Raw genomic sequence first — 20,556 nt, 5'->3', positions numbered from 1 at the left:
AAACTAATAAAACAAGACAGGGTAAAATAAAATAAAACAAAACAAGACAAAGAAATAGGATCGACAAAAGTACTGGAAATTATTTAATGTTCTTAAAAAGCATTAATATGCTTGGAATGCAGTCACTGAATCCAACCACAGGAATTTTCAAAAAACCCTGAACAAGCTCGGACAGTTTGCCCAGTAGTTTTCAGAGCTTCCAAAATCGATCTCAGAACACGCGCAATTTACAGACAATATACACGGAGGAATATGGCCTTAGTTAACGATTCTCCTAAAATCCTACCACAATTCAGAACTTTCAGGATTGTGTAGACAAAATCACTGAAACGATAGTCGAGATGGTAGATTGACTGGATCTCGGAGTGTATCCCGAAGATGATAAAATTGTTGATTTTTTTTCTGCTCAGGGATTCACAAATAAAGATCTTTTAGAAATGGAAAAATAATGGGTCGCTGAAGAAGAGGTTACTACCAAACCCTCTTCCTCGGCATTTGTAATTTAAATATTTTTGAGGCGTTCAAGGGTTTCAAATCGGTTTTCGATGCAGATGATCCCGATTTCGTGTGTAGTTTAAAAGTCATTTCAGCAATTAAAAATGCCTGTGATGCTAAAGATTTGTAGTAAAGAAGGTTTCTCTTTAAGAAAGAAAAATATTCTTTCGTAAAGAGAAACCTTCTCTTTAGCGTGTTTCATTCTTCCATTTTGGTACTTTTAAGATATGAAATGGATTTCCAGAAACTGATTTTGCATTTATAATAATGGCCATGGAAAATAAACTTCAATTTAGCACAATTTTTCTTGTGCCAATTAGGTCGTCATTGCGTTGATCTATTGTATTACATGATGCAAAGAACTACTCACTTGGCGATATTTCTGGATTCGATATTAAATCCAGAATGGCTATTACAACTACACAAAGTAAAAAAGTATTCCTACAGTAAACTTATACAAATAAAATTTACCGTTTTTTTCCTAATTCTATTATTTAAAAATTGCTTTTATGAATTTTTCCAACTCGCTTGGAATGTCTTTCGTTTTTTTTCATACTTTTAAGTATTTGCTGTTCGCAGTTAAGCGAACGGCAAATACTTAAAAGTACTACTACTCATGAGCCATCGTGAGTAGCACAGTTGATATAATCACCGCGCTTCCCACGCTGGTTGCAAAACACCTGAGTCTGAATCCCGTCAATAACGCGAGTAATGTTTATGAGTATTGTTTAAAACATGGCCAAGTTAATCGGTCTCAAGCAAGAATCGCATTATTTCTTGTACCGGAAATTTGGATTTCTCGTTTAGCAAATAGCAAACAACAACAAAACTTATAATTTACAGATATTATATATGACACAATATGGCCTTAGTTTCTGATCCGTCTAAAGCCCTACAACAACCAACCAGCGATCACTAGTCACTCTCTCACCCCCCCCCCCCATATAGGTGGAGATTCCTGAAAATATTTCCCATGCTTGTTAGAGGCGGATTAATAGTTATATTAATCCGCATCTAACCATTATTCTATCTACATTTTCTCCTCTATGACTGCTAACACTTACTAGTACATGGCACCAATAGCTCATTTGCCACGAAATTACATACATAAAAATTAATTAATCAATAAATCAACCTTATAAAACGAGTGGCATGTTTGGCAATATAGAAGTAAGAAAAAAAAAAAAAAAAAAAACTGAATAATAGCATCAACAAGAAGATGCAAAAAAATTCCGAATTGGGACATGTAGATATTTCCATTACATTTAAATGGTTGCATAAATTTTCAGTTTTAGTTCAATTTAAAAATGTTTTTCGCCTAAGCTTATTGTTTTAAAAAATAAATCCAGATAAGTTTAGTTACTCTAGATTACTGAAATGCTTATAGTGTCTTTAATTTCTGCAGAGAGTCTTAAAGTAAGAATTTGACTATCGTCGCAGATTACCTATATCGGCTGCAGGCTGATTGTCAGAACCAGTGCAAACTGATATATGATCAATGCTAGATTTGAGCAATGTGGAGTCCCCGGTGAACTTATTTTTAGAACACCTAATTACGGGATCTTGGAACAGTAATGTATTGTTTTCGGAATTCCGCTAATTTTGGGCTCCAGAAGCAGCTGCGCCATTGCACCTCGGTAAATGCGACCTTGGATATAACATTCGTTTTGCTCAATCACTTTTTGACAAACCTATATTATATTTTTTATTAAGTATTCTCCCAAATATTGGATTCTCCATTTCATAAATAAATTGTATTTTCCGATACCGAAGCGCCACCTTTAGTATCCTGACAATTTAGCAGATCTCTTCGTAGTCTACTGCTTAGCACTGTGATGGCAGTATAAAGCTGTGTTTTAATGGTGTGTGTGTTGTAATTATAGCACATTTTAAATCCCTTCTTTGTTTGTTTATATGACTGTTGTTAAATTGGCAGTACATACAAATGATGTGAGTAAATTGGAATTTTAAAAGCATTCTGAAGGGTTTAAGCCCAAAAAGGCTAACAGGCAAATTAAAAAAAAAAAAAAAAACTTTTTTAGATTCTGACGCTTCGCTGTAAACTTGGCCAAGCGTTGCTTGAGTGGAGAGGCACAGTGCCAAGCTTGCTTCTGACAGCAGGCTGTGCCAGCTGTTTTCCTGCACCACCCTGATTGTAAGTACATATAATCTTAGTAAGTTTTTTTTTCGCCTATTCCTTCTCGATTTCTGTCCTGTTACTTTGTTTAAAAAATTAAACAGTGAGAGAATAGTATGCGCATAATTCATATAGTTATATTTAAATATTATTTTCATTAAGTTTTTGAATAAGCAGCGTTTTCTGTTGCTTTGTGGTTTTTAATAATCGAGGAAGAACCATTGTGTACCTTCGCTTTTTCCTCGTATTTATAAATCAAATATTTTCTATACTGAGATCAGTTTCAACAAATACAAGGTAATGAATTATATATATGAAACATTTCAGTGCTTCCTTAGAAATCATGTTTATGCAATGAATTTAATTTGTTTTCTTTAAATAAAAATTTTTCATGCCGATCATATACGAAATTTTATAAGAAATTTTTTGGTGATGATTTTCAAAATGCACAGTTTATTTTTTTTTATGATTGTAGGAAAAGTTAAAACATCTTAAACTAGTTATTTCTTTCTGTTAAAACCAAATATGAAGTTTAATGGTGACCCGATCAGGAAAGTTGTTTTTGTATGTACTTTTATAAATACTACATATAAAAGTCAAATTCATACTTGCCTCTCCAGGTAAGCAGTAATCAACTTGGATGGGATGCGGGTACTATTATTTTTATATACGGATTTTATTTTATTTTTATTTGTTAAAATCCATGTCAGAAATCCTTCGTTCATCCCCGTTATAACCTCCAACTGGATTCAGTTGCAGACTTTTTTTTTATTAGTTATAATGTACGATGAATGTGACCAGATATTTTCTGGAATTGTGGGTTTACAGTAATTAACGCTTTTCGAGTTTGACTCGTTGTTTTAGGCTTGAGCCTGCCAGTCTCCAAGTTTTATTGTCATCTCTCCCAGTAGTAGAATAGTAGAGAGAGGGATCCATTCCGTTTTGTGCGAATGAGATAGTGTTTATATATATATATATATATATATATATATATATATATATATATATAAAATGCACAGTTTATTTTCTTTATGATTGTAGGAAAAGTTAAAACATCTTAGATTAGTTATTAGTTATTTCTTATTAAGTATATTAAGTATTCTCTTATTAAGTATGCACATACACACATACACTTGTGTGTGAGCTCACCTCATAAGTGGTATTCATAAGGCACTAAACTAGAAATTTGAAATCTGTGCCTTAGATGCAAATTATAATGTGTTATTTTTCTAGTAAATAATATTAAACAAAATATTTTCTAGTTATAAAATATGGCAATCTAAAAAAAAAAAAAAAAACAAAATCTGTTATGTAAAAAAAAAAAAGTCATGACTTTAATTTCCCCTTCCCCACAAACTCTGTTTAAAAACCAGGGTGGTAGAGTTAAGTTGACGCCTCATGTCTCCAGTAGTAAACTGAACCCAGTTATGTTGTGGGTGTAGAAGCGGACAATAAATTTTATGGGTTGCATCTAATATATGATGACATTACAGAGATAATTTATACAAAAATCAGTTTTGATGTTTGGCATAGAAATTTTCACATTACAGAAGTAAATAGAATAAAAAAATTATGCTGCTTCACATATAGTAGTGATAATATGTTATTAGCTGATTTCAGCTAATCACAATTCAAAATTTACATTCTCCCTAGGATCCAAATTTCTGATTTTGCTTTTCAGAAGATTCATCCTGAAATTGATGTACAGGAAGAGAATCGATATTTTATTATTATTAATCGAGTACTTAAAAGTACATCATTGTACTTTTAAGTATTCTGTGAAGAATGATGAAAGTGCACCATTCTTCTCTTTCTTGATGATTCCCTTCTCTCTCTCTCTCTCTCTCTCTCTCTCTCTCTCTCTCTCTCTCTCTCAGGATAACTCAAAAGTTTCTTTTTGGCGGCTGTTGCAGGAAAAGCCTCAGGCTTCCTTGCACCATATGGCTAATAATAATAAATACCCATTGTCCTCCTGCACATCAATTTCAGAATGTATTAGGTTTGCCCTGTGGACTGTGAAAGTTGAAAAGGGTGTTCCTGAGGAGAAGCAAAAGGAAATTTATATGAAGTATTTGTGTATGGGATGTTGGGAGTGTAAATATTTTACCAGGCGTAGGAGGGGAATTTGTTTTCACTTTGACTAGAGTAGGTATACTGCACTTTTATGTGCAAATGTTTTTTCCCTAACTTAGCTGGTTTGTTTAACTTAGACTGTATTGCCTTTCTGAGTCTGCCACTTCTTGCCTTGGTAGAATGAAGAGTGCACAAAAGTTGAGAAAGAAAAAAAATAAAGCATGGAATTTATTTCATTGCTCTCTAACCACTGTTAATTTTAATAACTACAAGAAGCTAAGGGCAAAAGTGCAGCTCATTCGAAGACAAGGCAAGGAAGATTCTTGGACTCGGTTGGCATCTACTGTCAATAGAAACACTGACTCCAGATTAATATGGAAGAAAATTAAGCAGCTTTCTGGAAAGTTTTCCTACCATCCTTTCCCCAATTCTTTAGTGCAGTGAGCAAGAACTCTCTTCTCCTCTGGATATAGCAAAGGTTGCCTTGGGCCAACGTTTGCTCAAGTCTCAGCTGCTTCAACCTACACTTCAAATTCCAGAAAATTAAGACCACCACAGAACAGAGACCCATCAACTTTCGAACCTCACTATCCCTTCCATATTACCAGCCTCTTTAATATTGTGAACTTCTACAAGCTATCAGAACAGCTAACAAACTGAACGAGTATTTTGCATCAACATTCACACATGAAGAGTTATTCAGTAAGGGGAATGCCAGAGGTCAAGTAAACTCTGGCAGTGAGCTAGATGATTTTGTAATAACTGAGAGAAAAGTGGAGGAGAAACTGTTGAGGAAAAACATAAAAAAGGCACCCGGGGTGGATGGGATCTATCCAGTTATATTAAAGGAGACAGCAAAGGAAGTAAGCAAACCCCTAGCCATAATTATGAGAGCTTCTTTGGACTCGGGTAGGTACCCATAGACGGGAGATGTGCAAATGTGACCCCAATTCATAAAGGAGGATCAAAGGCTGACACAAGTAATTATAGATCTGTGTGTTTAACTTCTGTTCCAGGTAAATTAATGGAGGCACTGGTTAAAGAAGCACTACAGGGTCATCTAGACAAGACTTCAATTATAGCTCGGACACAGCATGGTTTTGTTAAGGAAAGTCTTGCCTGACCAATTTGATTGGATACTATGATGCAGTCACAAAAGAACTGGATGCAGGGAATAACTTTGATATTATATATTTGGATCTTAGAAAGGCTTTTGATACTGTTGCACATGGAAGACTGCTGCACAAATTGGAGCAGTGTGGCATTCGAGGCAAATTGCTGCTATGGATAAAGGGATGGTTGAGGAGGAGAAGACAGAGAGTGGTAATCAATGGACACTGCTCATCGTGGACTAATGTTATTAGTGGAGTCCCTCAGGGTTCAGTGTTGGGTCCATTGTTGTTTTCTGTATTTATAAATGATATTGATGATGGTATATCAAGCTTAATGTCCAAGTTTACAGACGATACAAAGGTTGGCAGGGTTGTTAGGGACACTATGCTGCTGCAACAGGATCTGGAAAGGTTAAGCAGATGGGCTGAGAGGTGGCAAATGAAGTTTAACATTGACAAATGTAAAGTACTACATATGGGAAACAGTATCCCCAGAGCAACTTATGAAAAGGACCTGGGAGTAATTGTGCAGGCAGATATAAAGTTTTCTGAGCAGTACAGACGGGCTGCAAGAGTAGCTCATGGTGTCTTGTCAATGATATACAGGAATTTTTCTAGCAGGGATAAGGAGGTGATTATTCCCTTGTATAAGGCAATGGTCAGGCCACACCTTGAGTACTGTATACAGGTCTGGAGGCCTCATTTCAAGAAGGATGTAGAGATGCTGGAACAGGTACAGAGAAGGGCAACAAGATTGGTGAATGGAACAGAGGGGTGCTCTTACAAAGAAAGGCTTAAGTTTTGCAAATTACAGTGTCTGGAGACTAGGCACCAGCGAGGTGATCTTATAGTATATCCCTTTATATCCCTAGAGGTGTATACAGCCTTGACTGGTTTGAGCATGCTCAATGCTGATGGGAATCTTCCTCTTGCTCAGAATAATCACCTGAGAGGGCATAAATTCAAATTGATGAAAGACAGATGTACAATAGACGTGAGGAAATTTGCCTTTAGCCAGCGGGTGGGTTAGTTGGTTGGTGGAACAGACTTCCATCCCTTGTCGTGGAAGTTGATAGCCTAAATAAGTTTAAGGCTCAGCTGGACAGGTATTTCGAACGAACAGAGGGGTGAAGTGGAAGTGGTTATTTTTTATTTATTTATTTATTTTTATTATTATTATTATTTTTTTTTTTGGCTGATGCTGCATAAGCTTGCTTTCTTGCATCAAATGCCTCTGCTAATGTTAATGCTATTGATGATCCTGCTCAAGTAGCTGATAAACTGAAAGAGTATTTTGCATCTACATTCACACATGAGTTATTCAAGGAAGGGAATGCCAGAAGTTTATCTTACTCTAACAGGGAACTAAGTGATTGTAATAACTGAGAGCAAAGTGGAGGAGAAATTGTTGAAGTTAAACATAAAAAAAAAAAAAAGGCACCTGGGATGGATGGAATCTATCCAGTTATATTGAAGCAGCTAGGGAAGTTAGGAAATAATGGAGTCACTGGTTAAAGAGGCAATACAGGATCACCTAGACAAGACTGCAATAATAGTTCAGAAGCAACATGGGTTTTTTCAGAGGAAGTGTTGTCTGACCAATTTGATTGGATCTACGATGTAGTCACAAAGGAAGTGGATGCAAAAATAATTTTGATATCATATACTTGGATTTCAGGAAAGCTTTTGATACCGTTGCACTTGGAAGACTGTTGTACAAATTGGAGTGGATGGCATTGAGGGCAAGTTGCTGCAATGGATAAAGAGATGGTTGAGTGGGAAAAGACAGAGTGGTAATCAATGGACACTGCTCTACATGGACTAATGTTATTAGTTGAGTCCCGCATTGGTTCGGTGCTGGGCCCATTATTCTTTTGTGTATTTATCAATGATATCAATGAAGGTATATCAGGCTTAATGTCTAAGCTTGCAGATAGAAGGGTTTTTGTTTTCGTAAAGGCGACTATGATGGTCTGAGACAGTATTTAAATTCTATACAGTGTGACCAACTGATGATGATGTTACCAACAGCAAACTCAAAATGGGAACTAATCTTGGAGGCTACCAGGCTTTACATACCAACTAAGAAATATTGTTCAAGGTTTAGGCCTAAATGGTTGTCAGATGAACTAATGAGACATGTGGCAGAGAAGAAAAATGCATGGGATACATACAAATTAATGGGTGACATGGAAGCCTATGATAGATATAAGTTGGTCTGTAACCAAGTCATAAAGGAGATTAGGCAGGCAAAGGCAGACTACGAAAAATCCTTGGCAAAGGATGCAAAGAAAAGCAGAAAAGAGTTCTTTACCTATTTAAACTCAAGAAGGAAAGGGATGAATCAGATTGGTCCACTGGATATTGATGGTTCAACAGTTGAGGATCCTGCTCAGGTGGCTAACAATCTAAACAAGTATTTTGCATCTACATTCACGCATGAGGAGCTATTCAGGAAGGAGAATGGTGTAGGTAAAGTAAACATTGGCAGTGAGCTGGATGATTTTGTAATATCTGAGAGGAAAGTGGAGGAGAGATTGTTGAGGATAAACATTAAAAAGGCACCTGGGGTGGATGGGATCTATCCAGTTATATTAAAGGAGGCAGCAAAGGAAGTAAGCAAACCCCCTAGCCATAATTATGAGAGCTTCTTTGGACTCAGGGGAGGTACCCATAGACTGGAGATGTGCAAATGTAACCCCAATTCACAAAGGAGGATCAAAGGCTGACACATGTAATTATAGACCTGTTAGTTTAACTTCTGTTCCAGGTAAATTAATGGAGGCACTGGTTAAAGAAGCACTGCAGGACATCTAGACAAGAATTCAGTTATAGCTCAGACGCAGTATGGTTTTGTTAAGGGTAGGTCTTGCCTGACCAATTTGATTGGATACTATGATGTAGTCACAAAAGAACTGGATGCAGGGAATAACTTTGATATTATATATTTGGATCTTAGAAAGGCTTTTGATACTGTTGGACATGGAAGACTGCTGCACAAATTGGAGCAGTGTGGCATTGGAGGCAAATTGCTGCTATGGATAAGGGGATGGTTGAGTGGCAGAAGACAGAGAGTGGTAATCAATGGACACTGCTCAACGTGGACTAATGTTATTAGTGGAGTTCCTCAGGGTTCAGTGTTGGGTCCGTTGTTGTTTTCGGTGTTTATGAATGATATTGATGATGGGATAAGTTTAATGTCCAAGTTTGCAGATGATACAAAGGTTGGCAGGATTGTTAAGGACACTACTGACGCTATGCTGCTGCAACAGGATCTGGAAAGGTTGAACAGATGGGCTGAGAGGTGGCAAATGAAGTTTAACATTGACAAATGTAAAGTACTACATATGGGGAAACAGTAACCCCAGAGCAACATATCAACTCTGCAGTACTACACTGACAGTGGTGGAGAATGAAAAGGACCTGGGGGTAATTGTGCAGGCAGATATGAAGTTCTCTGAGCAGTGCAGACGAGCTGCAAGAGTAGCTCATGGTGTCTTGTCAATGATATACAGGAATTTTTCTAGCAGGGATAAGGAGGTGATTATTCCCTTGTATAAGGCAATGGTTAGGCCACATCTTGAGTACTGTATACAGGTCTGGAGGCCTCATTTCAAGAAGGATGTAGAGCTGCTGGAACGGGTACAGAGAAGGGCAACAAGATTAGTGAATGGAACAAAGGGTTGCTCTTACGAAGAAAGGCTTAAGTTTTGCAAATTACAGTCTGGAGACTAGGCACCGGCGAGGTGATCTGATAGAGGTGTATAAGGCTTTGAATGGTTTGAGCATGCTCAATGCCAATGGGATTCTTCATCTTGCTCAAAATAATCACCTCAGAGGGCATAAATTCAAATTGAGGAAAGACGGATGTCGGATAGATGTGCGGAAATTTGCCTTTGGCCTGTGGGTGGTTGGTTGGTGGAACCGACTTCCGTCGCTTGTTGTTGAAGTTGATAGCCTAAACAAATTTAAGGCTCAACTGGACAGGTATTTCGAACGAACGGAGGGGTGAAATGGGAGTAGTGTGTTTTTTTTTTTTTTTTTTTGGCTGATGATGAATAAGCTTGCTTTCTTGCATCATATGCCTCTACTAATGCTAATAATACAAAGATGGCAGGGTTGTTAATGTCGCTAAAGACAGCATGCTACCGCAACAGGATATAAAAAAGTTTGGCAGTTGCGCTGAGAAGTGGCAACTAAAGTTTAACATTGACAAATGCAAAGTACTGCATATGGGTAGCAGTAACCCAACAGAAACGTACCAACTGTGTGGTACTACACTCAGGGAGGTGGAGAATGATAAAGACCTGGGTGTAATTGTGCAGGCAGATATGAAGTTCTCTGAGGAGTGCAAATGGGCTGCCAGAGCAGGTCATGGAGTTTTGTCAGTGATATATAGGAGACAAGGAGGGATACTCACCTCCTTGTCTCCTAGCAGAGACAAGGATGTGAGTATCCCTTTGTATAAGGCAATGGTCAGGCCACACCTTGAGTACTGTATACAGGTCTTGGGGGCCTCATTTTAGGAAGGATGTAGATTTGCTTGACATTGTACAGAGAAGGGCAACAAGATTGGTGAGGGGAATGAAGGGATCCTCTTACCAAGAGAGGCTCATGTTCTACAAATTGCAGTGACTGGAGACTAGGCACCTGCAAGGTGATCTGATTGAGGTGTACAAGGCCTTGAATAGTTTGAGCAGGCTCAAAGCTGAGGGATACTTCCTCTTGCTCAGATTAAAAAATTAAGAAGGCATAGATTCAAATTGAGGAATGACAATTGTAGAATAAATGTACGGAAGTTTGCCTTTAGCCAGCGGTAGTTGATTGTTAGAACAGACTTCCATCTGTTGTTGTGGAAGTTGATAGCTTAAATAAATTTAAGGCTAAACTAGACAAACATTTGGAGTAACTGGATGGGTGAAATGGGAAGGTGTTTTTTTTTTTTTTTTTTGCTGATGCTGTATAAGCTTGCTTTCTCACATCATATGCCTCATGGCAGCTTCTCTTCCACCTTAGTACAGCAACTTTTCAGCAGAATTAAATGGAATAAAATTACCTCTATATAATTTGGCTCTTTATCAAGCTGAAATATTTAGTTTACACTGACTCTCTCAGCTCAATTACAGCAATTCAAAATCCCTATCATAAGGACTCGCATCTGGTGAGTATCGGGTTGGCAAACCCAGGGTCCTGAAGTGGATATCATCATTCTTCTCTTTCCTGCTTTCTTATTGATTCCCTTCTACTTCTCTCTCTCTCTCAGGGTAATGTGGAATTTTTTTTTTTGTTTTTGGCTGGTACAGCATAAGCCTCATGCTTCCTTGCACCATATGGCTAATAATAATAATAACCCTGTTTTAAGCCAAATCAGGAGTTTGCTATTGCAAATTGAAGATCGTTAGAAACTAGTGAAATTTTGCTGGATTCCAGCACATTTAGAGTCAGACCCTTGGCCCTAAATGTGCTGAGTATAATATTACAATTCAAGCAGCATGCCATGCATAGTGGTCATAGCAATGGCTTAACTAAATGAATAATAAACTTTTCCAGTTGAAACTGGACCCAGAATTTTGACACTTGATCAATCCGACTGTGTTGTGGGACGAAGTGGTACTCACATGGATAAGAATAGGACATACTCATCTGCCTCACCTCCATCTACAGGCGATGATCTTGCTCAGTGTTACTGCTCAGAATATCTAACAGTCAAACCTATTTTGATTGACTGTCTACATTATGTATGTCGAACTTCAGTACTGTACTTCATTCTCTGGCTAATCTCTGATAACTAATGATATTACATCATATCATTGGAGAGGAGGCAAATATTAAGGAACTTTCCTGTTTTTTTAACTGGAATGAAATTGAACTGGCTTCATTCTTAATTATTTTCTATCATTCCTATGAATATGTGCACTATAGCCACAGCAGCACGCACACATGCACACTTCTTACCCTCTCTCTCAGTGCCTGTTTTCTTGTTATTAGTTCATTCTTCCTTACTTTTCATTATTATTTTTCTTATTATTTCACTAGCCCTTATAACAACACAACAGCATTAAAAATTGCATGAAAGAAGAAAAAATTTAAAACTAAATTCATAATTAAAAAATTAATATAATTTATATGTTATAATTATACAAGCATATCAATCAGCCATTGAATTAAAGCATTTTAATCAGATGATCCAAAATAAACTTTCATTTTCCCATTAATGGTTTGGAAGTTATGACAATGGCTTTAAATGTTGTGAATTGACAAGTGATAATAAAATTGGTGTAACATCAGAAGTGGGGTACTGCAAGGATCGGTTACAACTGTGGTTATTGGACCACAGTTGTTTCGGAAATTCATAAACAACATCGACAAAGGGATAGAGGACATAATGTCAAAATTTACAGACAATTTAAAGATTGGGATAGTTGTTAATGATCAGTGCCAAGCAGCACTCCTTCAAGGATGACTTGAACAGGCTTCAAGAATGGTCAGAAAAGTGGCAGCTATGTTTTAATGCAGCAAAATACAGTTGGGAAATAACTACCTGAAAATAACTTATACACTTGGTTGTGTCAAATTAAAATCAGCATAGAAAGAAAAGAATCTGGGAGTTACAGTAAGGGCAGATATGAATTTTTCTGAGCAGTGTAAATGTGCAGCCACTAGGAAATCCCATGGTCCTATCGATGATTTACCAAACAATATCCTGTTGAGATAGGGAGGTCAAAATCCTGTTGTACAAGGCAATTGTAAGACTGCATTTGGAATACTGTTTCAGAGTATGGAAACCTTATCTGAAAAAAAGATATTGGGCTTCTTTAAAAGGCTTATTTTTCTCAATGAAGGGCAACTCACATGGTAAGATCAGCAAAAGGGTGACTATATGAGGAAAGACTTTGATTATGTGGGCTACGAAGCTTTGCAGCCAGGCATCTTAGAGGTAACGTGATTGAGATTTATAAGGTTCTGACAGGGGTCAGTGAAAATTTATTTATTTTTTTCTCTGTTATAGGGGATTCCATAAATTCAAATTACAGGGGAAGAGGTTTAGAGTAGATTGTAGAAGTTTTGGTTTAGTCATCAAGTTGTTTGCTGGAACAAGTTGCCTTCGCAGGTATCGAAAGTCAACTGGATAGCTACCTATTTGAGGAGGGAAATGCATAATTTGTATTTTCTTATTTACTTCTTTTTTTTTAAAAAAGGACATTTCTCTATTACATATGAGACACATTTTAGTTTGAGCAACTGAGGTGTTAAAACTATAATAAATCTGATAGTAGGAGCATAGTATATAAATTTGAATTTTAAGTATTGCTTAAAAATAATGTTATAGGGATGTCAGAAACATGGGCTCATTCTCATATAGGGGATGCAGCAATGGCTATAAGTACCATTGAAACATGGTGCTGCCATAATAACATTAAAAAAAATAAAACTAAGTACATTCTTATGCCATTTTAACGGTGTGGATGCATTTCTAGAAACAGGGCTACTAACTGAATCATCATTGTGTTTGGTCATTATAGCATAGTCTCAGTGAAGATTCATTCCTTTATATTGTAATTTATTATGACCAACATATTATGGGTTTATTTTATTATATCATCCACATTGAAGACAAGCTAGGGAGAATAGTTACCATCCTTGATGGTTGCATTGAGCATTTCAGGAAGTTCAAGTTTTGCTGGGTAGTCGCCACTTACTGCCTCACCAGTCATTTTTATGCTGTATAGGTTTCTGCAACATTTGAACCTAACCACAGCTGGCTCTAACTGTTTGTTGGTCCTTTGCCTTCATTTTGGAGGTGGCTAAATATGTCCTTGGCCTTCTCCAATCAGATCACCTGATAGGTATCTAATTTCCAGATGTTGCAATTGCAGAACTGAAGCCTTTCTTGGTAAGAGCACCCTTTTGTCCTTATTGTCCTTCTTTGTACTCATTCAAGCAGTTCTACATCCTTCCTAAAATGTGACCTCCAGACATGCAGTACTAAAGATGGGGCCTTATACAATGGGATTATCACTCCTAGCAAAATTTCTGTATATTTTTGACAAACCCCATGAGCTGGTTTGGCAGTCTGTCTGCATTACTCAGAGAACTTCATATCTGACTGCACAATTACTCCTACGTCTTTCATTTTCCACTATCTTAATTGTAGTACCACACATTTGGTGTGTTACTTGGGGGGTTACTGCTACCCATATGCAGTACTTTGCATTCGTCAGTGTTAAACTTCAGTTGTCATCTTTCAGCCCATCTGCCTAACTTTTCTAGATCCTGTTGCAGTAGCATATTGTCGTTACTGTCATTAACCACCATGCCGACCTTTGCATCATCTACAAACTTGGTCATTAAGCCTGATATACCTTCATCAGTATCATTGAAAAATATAGAAAACAACAATGGGCCAACACTGAACCCTGGGCGATTCCACTAATAACATTAGTCCACAACGAGCAGTGTCCATTGATTACCACTGTCTTCTCCCACTCACCCTTCCCATTATCCAGAGCAGCAACTTGCCTTTAATGTCACTCCACTCCAGTTTGTTAATGCCACTCTGCTCCAGTTTGTAAAGTAGTATTTTATTATGTGCAGTGGTATCAAGAGCTTTCCTGAAATCCAAGTATATGGTACCAAAATTATTTCTTGCATCTCATTCCTTTATGACCACGTCGTAATATCTGATCAGATTGGTCAAACAATATTTCCCCTTAACAAACCATGTCTGCAGTACAATTGTGGCGCTCATTCGAAAACCTCTTTCAGTATAATATTTTTATCATGAACCACTAAGTTTATATTCTCTGAAATCATATAATAGTTCTCAATTTTTATTATAAAATATTTCTAGTTTTTATAAGAGATATTGCATAATAATATTAAATTAACAGATATTTATTTAAAGTATACCCAGTAAAATAAAATAAAATAAAATAAAATATTTCCAGAAGCTTTCGGAACTCGTGTCCCTTTCTCAACTGACAGAATTTTTAAATACATTACAAGCAAACTGTGGCACGTTACTCATTCGTCATTGTTGTAGCACGGACGTGTGCTGCCTTGCGCCAGTGATCATCCATCAATAAAACGGTTGTCTCCAGGATTGGATGTATACGCATGCCTTTCTGGCGATTTAATGCCTTAGGGTTGTTCATTATGTTTAGTGACTCTAGCCATAGGCGGTGGCGAAAGTGTCGCGCGTGGTCCACTATCTCAAAGTCGCGCTTGGGGTCAAGATCGTGGTTGGTAGCCCAAAAATGTTCTGCAAGCGCGGACTGGTCAGTTTCGGCAAGCCGGATTGCTCTGTCGTGTTCCGTGAGGCGATCCTGGAGACGTCTCGATGTCTCACCTACGTAGCAACTGTTACAGGCCCTACAGGTGATACGGTACACTACATTGCTGCGTAAGACAGGTGTGACAGGGGTCTTCACACTGGAGACAAGTGAACGTAGGTTCCTACCTGGTAATTGTACACATTTTATGTTGTAACTTCTCAGGATCTTCGAGATACGTCCTGACACTCCTGGATAATACGGAATGTAGGCGGATGATATGCCGACTTGCTTCGGAGGTCTTGGGTTGGAAGTAAGTTCTTGTGCCTGTAACAAGCATCTGTTTAGTACATGGGATGGATAACCGCATCTGGTTAAGTCCGCCTTCACACGGGAGATCTCGTTACGTCTAATTGTGTCGGTGCTGGAATGGCTCCAGGCCCTGGAGAACAGGGTGCGGGCAGTGCTACTGAGATGGCTTGGAGCGTGGCCGGACCCGTAGTTGGTGAATTGACCGCACCACATGGGTTTGCGGTATACTGAGGTCTCTAGATGTGGGCCTACGCGATGCACTAGCACGTCCAGAAACGGGAGCGAACCGTCCACCTCTGATTCTACGGTAAACTTGATGAAATTGGATAGAGAGTTGAGGTATTCTAGTAGTACCGTTTCAGAACCACGTGGTATTATGGTAAAAATATCGTCGACATATCTACACCACGTTGTAATAGGTGTAGGTGGGTTCTGGTGTATCTGCTTCTCCAGATCTTCCATGGCGATGTTAGCTACTACGGAACTGACAGGGGCACCCATAGCAGTGCCATGTACTTGTTTGTAGAGTGAGTCTTCAAAGGTGAAGATGCTGCTAGAGAGGCATAGGTTGAGGGCGGTACAGATGTCATCAGTGGATAGTGACGTCCTGGATTGGAGGCTTAAGTCGCTCTCAAGGAGCCTTCTGGCGCAGTGCACGGCCTGTTGGACGGGAATCGAGGTGAATAAAGAAACCACGTCAAATGATGCCATGACAGAGTTATCAGGGATTGAAATGTCCTTAATGGTGTTAATGAATTCACTGCTGTTTTTAACGGTGTGAGATGTATTACCTATAAGAGGCGAGAGGAGGCTCGCGATGTGTTTGGACAGTTCATACGTTGGGGCACTGCAGCAAGACACTATAGGTCTGAGAGGAATACCCGGTTTATGGATCTTTGGTAATCCGTAGAATTGTGGTAGTTGGCAGCCAGTAGCACGCAGAAGATGGTGAGTCGCGGTCGGGATCTTCTTATCTTTAAGCCATGCGTGGACAAGTTTATTAACATTTGCTTCCAGACGTTTCAAGACTTTAACGGGAGGATCAGGTAGAGGTTCATATACGTTAGGATCGAGTAATAGGGCCAAGGCTTTCTCTCGGTAGGCTGATCGGTCCAGCACAACAGTCCGGCGCCCTTTATCAGCAGGAAGTACAACGATGGAGTTGTCTTTTCTTATAGATGACAGGGCGGCACGTTGGCGGTGGTTGAGGTTTGAGCACGTTTTTCGAGTGTTGCGGAGGACTGCGGCAGTCTTGAATCGGATCTCGTTGGCAGTTTCTTCGGGAAGGTTGGTAATACTGGCTTCTATGCCCATAGCGAGCTGTGTGATGGGAGGTTTCGATGGTATAACGGCGAATTTCATACCGTTTGATAAAACACTCAGCTGCTCATTGGACAGTTGTTTGTTACTTAGATTCAAGACGAAAGAAGTCGTGTCGTCTGAACGAGTGTTCGTCTTTAAGGAGTTAGTTTCTATGCTCAAGTTTATGAACTTGCGCTGTTGGCGTAAACGGTAGGTATCCGAGGTCTGACTAGCCCGATGGCAGATGGTATGTATAAGGTTTGTAAATACAATAGGCGAGACCTTACCTTGTATGTGTTGTAACAGTCTGGACTTGTTGTAGTCAGCGTTCCTGATTTCACGGTGGAGATGGGATATCCATAAATTTAACGTGCGCAGGCTGAAGTTAAAGCAGGCACGATCCATATGAGAGTTGTGGAACGGGGCTTTGTATCGGAACCCTTTAGGTATAATTCGATTGCTTTTGCATCTGTGGGCGAAGCGTAAATGTTGCCTGTAGCGAGCTATTGAGAGGAAGCACTTTTGCAACTGTGCACAATCGTTGTAGGTATTATGGCCATAAAGTGATCGAATAGTGACAAATGGGCCTGGAGTACTGGGGTCCATAGTTTAACAGATATTTATTTAAAGTATACCCAGTAAAATAAAATAAAATAAAATAAAATAAAATATTTCCAGAAGCTTTCGGAACTCGTGTCCCTTTCTCAACTGACAGAATTTTTAAATACATTACAAGCAAACTGTGGCACGTTACTCATTCGTCATTGTTGTAGCACGGACGTGTGCTGCCTTGCGCCAGTGATCATCCATCAATAAAACGGTTGTCTCCAGGATTGGATGTATACGCATGCCTTTCTGGCGATTTAATGCCTTAGGGTTGTTCATTATGTTTAGTGACTCTAGTGAAACATAATGAACAACCCTAAGGCATTAAATCGCCAGAAAGGCATGCGTATACATCCAATCCTGGAGACAACCGTTTTATTGATGGATGATCACTGGCGCAAGGCAGCACACGTCCGTGCTACAACAATGACGAATGAGTAACGTGCCACAGTTTGCTTGTAATGTATTTAAAAATTCTGTCAGTTGAGAAAGGGACACGAGTTCCGAAAGCTTCTGGAAATATTTTATTTTATTTTATTTTATTTTACTGGGTATACTTTAAATAAATATCTGTTAAACTATGGACCCCAGTACTCCAGGCCCATTTGTCACTATTCGATCACTTTATGGCCATAATACCTACAACGATTGTGCACAGTTGCAAAAGTGCTTCCTCTCAATAGCTCGCTACAGGCAACATTTACGCTTCGCCCACAGATGCAAAAGCAATCGAATTATACCTAAAGGGTTCCGATACAAAGCCCCGTTCCACAACTCTCATATGGATCGTGCCTGCTTTAACTTCAGCCTGCGCACGTTAAATTTATGGATATCCCATCTCCACCGTGAAATCAGGAACGCTGACTACAACAAGTCCAGACTGTTACAACACATACAAGGTAAGGTCTCGCCTATTGTATTTACAAACCTTATACATACCATCTGCCATCGGGCTAGTCAGACCTCGGATACCTACCGTTTACGCCAACAGCGCAAGTTCATAAACTTGAGCATAGAAACTAACTCCTTAAAGACGAACACTCGTTCAGACGACACGACTTCTTTCGTCTTGAATCTAAGTAACAAACAACTGTCCAATGAGCAGCTGAGTGTTTTATCAAACGGTATGAAATTCGCCGTTATACCATCGAAACCTCCCATCACACAGCTCGCTATGGGCATAGAAGCCAGTATTACCAACCTTCCCGAAGAAACTGCCAACGAGATCCGATTCAAGACTGCCGCAGTCCTCCGCAACACTCGAAAAACGTGCTCAAACCTCAACCACCGCCAACGTGCCGCCCTGTCATCTATAAGAAAAGACAACTCCATCGTTGTACTTCCTGCTGATAAAGGGCGCCGGACTGTTGTGCTGGACCGATCAGCCTACCGAGAGAAAGCCTTGGCCCTATTACTCGATCCTAACGTATATGAACCTCTACCTGATCCTCCCGTTAAAGTCTTGAAACGTCTGGAAGCAAATGTTAATAAACTTGTCCACGCATGGCTTAAAGATAAGAAGATCCCGACCGCGACTCACCATCTTCTGCGTGCTACTGGCTGCCAACTACCACAATTCTACGGATTACCAAAGATCCATAAACCGGGTATTCCTCTCAGACCTATAGTGTCTTGCTGCAGTGCCCCAACGTATGAACTGTCCAAACACATCGCGAGCCTCCTCTCGCCTCTTATAGGTAATACATCTCACACCGTTAAAAACAGCAGTGAATTCATTAACACCATTAAGGACATTTCAATCCCTGATAACTCTGTCATGGCATCATTTGACGTGGTTTCTTTATTCACCTCGATTCCCGTCCAACAGGCCGTGCACTGCGCCAGAAGGCTCCTTGAGAGCGACTTAAGCCTCCAATCCAGGACGTCACTATCCACTGATGACATCTGTACCGCCCTCAACCTATGCCTCTCTAGCAGCATCTTCACCTTTGAAGACTCACTCTACAAACAAGTACATGGCACTGCTATGGGTGCCCCTGTCAGTTCCGTAGTAGCTAACATCGCCATGGAAGATCTGGAGAAGCAGATACACCAGAACCCACCTACACCTATTACAACGTGGTGTAGATATGTCGACGATATTTTTACCATAATACCACGTGGTTCTGAAACGGTACTACTAGAATACCTCAACTCTCTATCCAATTTCATCAAGTTTACCGTAGAATCAGAGGTGGACGGTTCGCTCCCGTTTCTGGACGTGCTAGTGCATCGCGTAGGCCCACATCTAGAGACCTCAGTATACCGCAAACCCATGTGGTGCGGTCAATTCACCAACTACGGGTCCGGCCACGCTCCAAGCCATCTCAGTAGCACTGCCCGCACCCTGTTCTCCAGGGCCTGGAGCCATTCCAGCACCGACACAATTAGACGTAACGAGATCTCCCGTGTGAAGGCGGACTTAACCAGATGCGGTTATCCATCCCATGTACTAAACAGATGCTTGTTACAGGCACAAGAACTTACTTCCAACCCAAGACCTCCGAAGCAAGTCGGCATATCATCCGCCTACATTCCGTATTATCCAGGAGTGTCAGGACGTATCTCGAAGATCCTGAGAAGTTACAACATAAAATGTGTACAATTACCAGGTAGGAACCTACGTTCACTTGTCTCCAGTGTGAAGACCCCTGTCACACCTGTCTTACGCAGCAATGTAGTGTACCGTATCACCTGTAGGGCCTGTAACAGTTGCTACGTAGGTGAGACATCGAGACGTCTCCAGGATCGCCTCACGGAACACGACAGAGCAATCCGGCTTGCCGAAACTGACCAGTCCGCGCTTGCAGAACATTTTTGGGCTACCAACCACGATCTTGACCCCAAGCGCGACTTTGAGATAGTGGACCACGCGCGACACTTTCGCCACCGCCTATGGCTAGAGTCACTAAACATAATGAACAACCCTAAGGCATTAAATCGCCAGAAAGGCATGCGTATACATCCAATCCTGGAGACAACCGTTTTATTGATGGATGATCACTGGCGCAAGGCAGCACACGTCCGTGCTACAACAATGACGAATGAGTAACGTGCCACAGTTTGCTTGTAATGTATTTAAAAATTCTGTCAGTTGAGAAAGGGACACGAGTTCCGAAAGCTTCTGGAAATATTTTATTTTATTTTATTTTATTTTACTGGGTATACTTTAAATAAATATCTGTTAAACTATGGACCCCAGTACTCCAGGCCCATTTGTCAATATTAAATTATTATTATTGAGTAC

At 39.6% G+C, this 20,556-nt stretch overlaps 1 protein-coding gene across 1 annotated transcript in view; it reads left to right on the top strand.

Annotated features, from left to right (window-relative positions):
- The first annotated feature begins 2,519 nt into the window (after window positions 1-2,519).
- LOC150076565 (uncharacterized) overlaps window positions 2,520-20,556 on the top strand; it is a 308,265-nt gene continuing 290,228 nt past the window's right edge. The window contains exon 1 of the mRNA XM_090387038.1: window positions 2,520-2,650. The gene's annotated coding sequence lies outside the window, so the exon portion shown is untranslated. The remainder of the gene's footprint in view (window positions 2,651-20,556) is intronic.

This window comes from Mastigoproctus giganteus, chromosome 13 (genome assembly GCF_048544385.1).
Source record: "Mastigoproctus giganteus isolate SK-2022 chromosome 13, ASM4854438v1, whole genome shotgun sequence".
Taxonomy (NCBI): Eukaryota; Metazoa; Arthropoda; class Arachnida; order Uropygi; family Thelyphonidae; genus Mastigoproctus; species Mastigoproctus giganteus.
The sequence above is the reverse complement of the archived record's forward strand: the minus strand, read 5'-3'. Positions and strand labels throughout refer to the sequence as shown.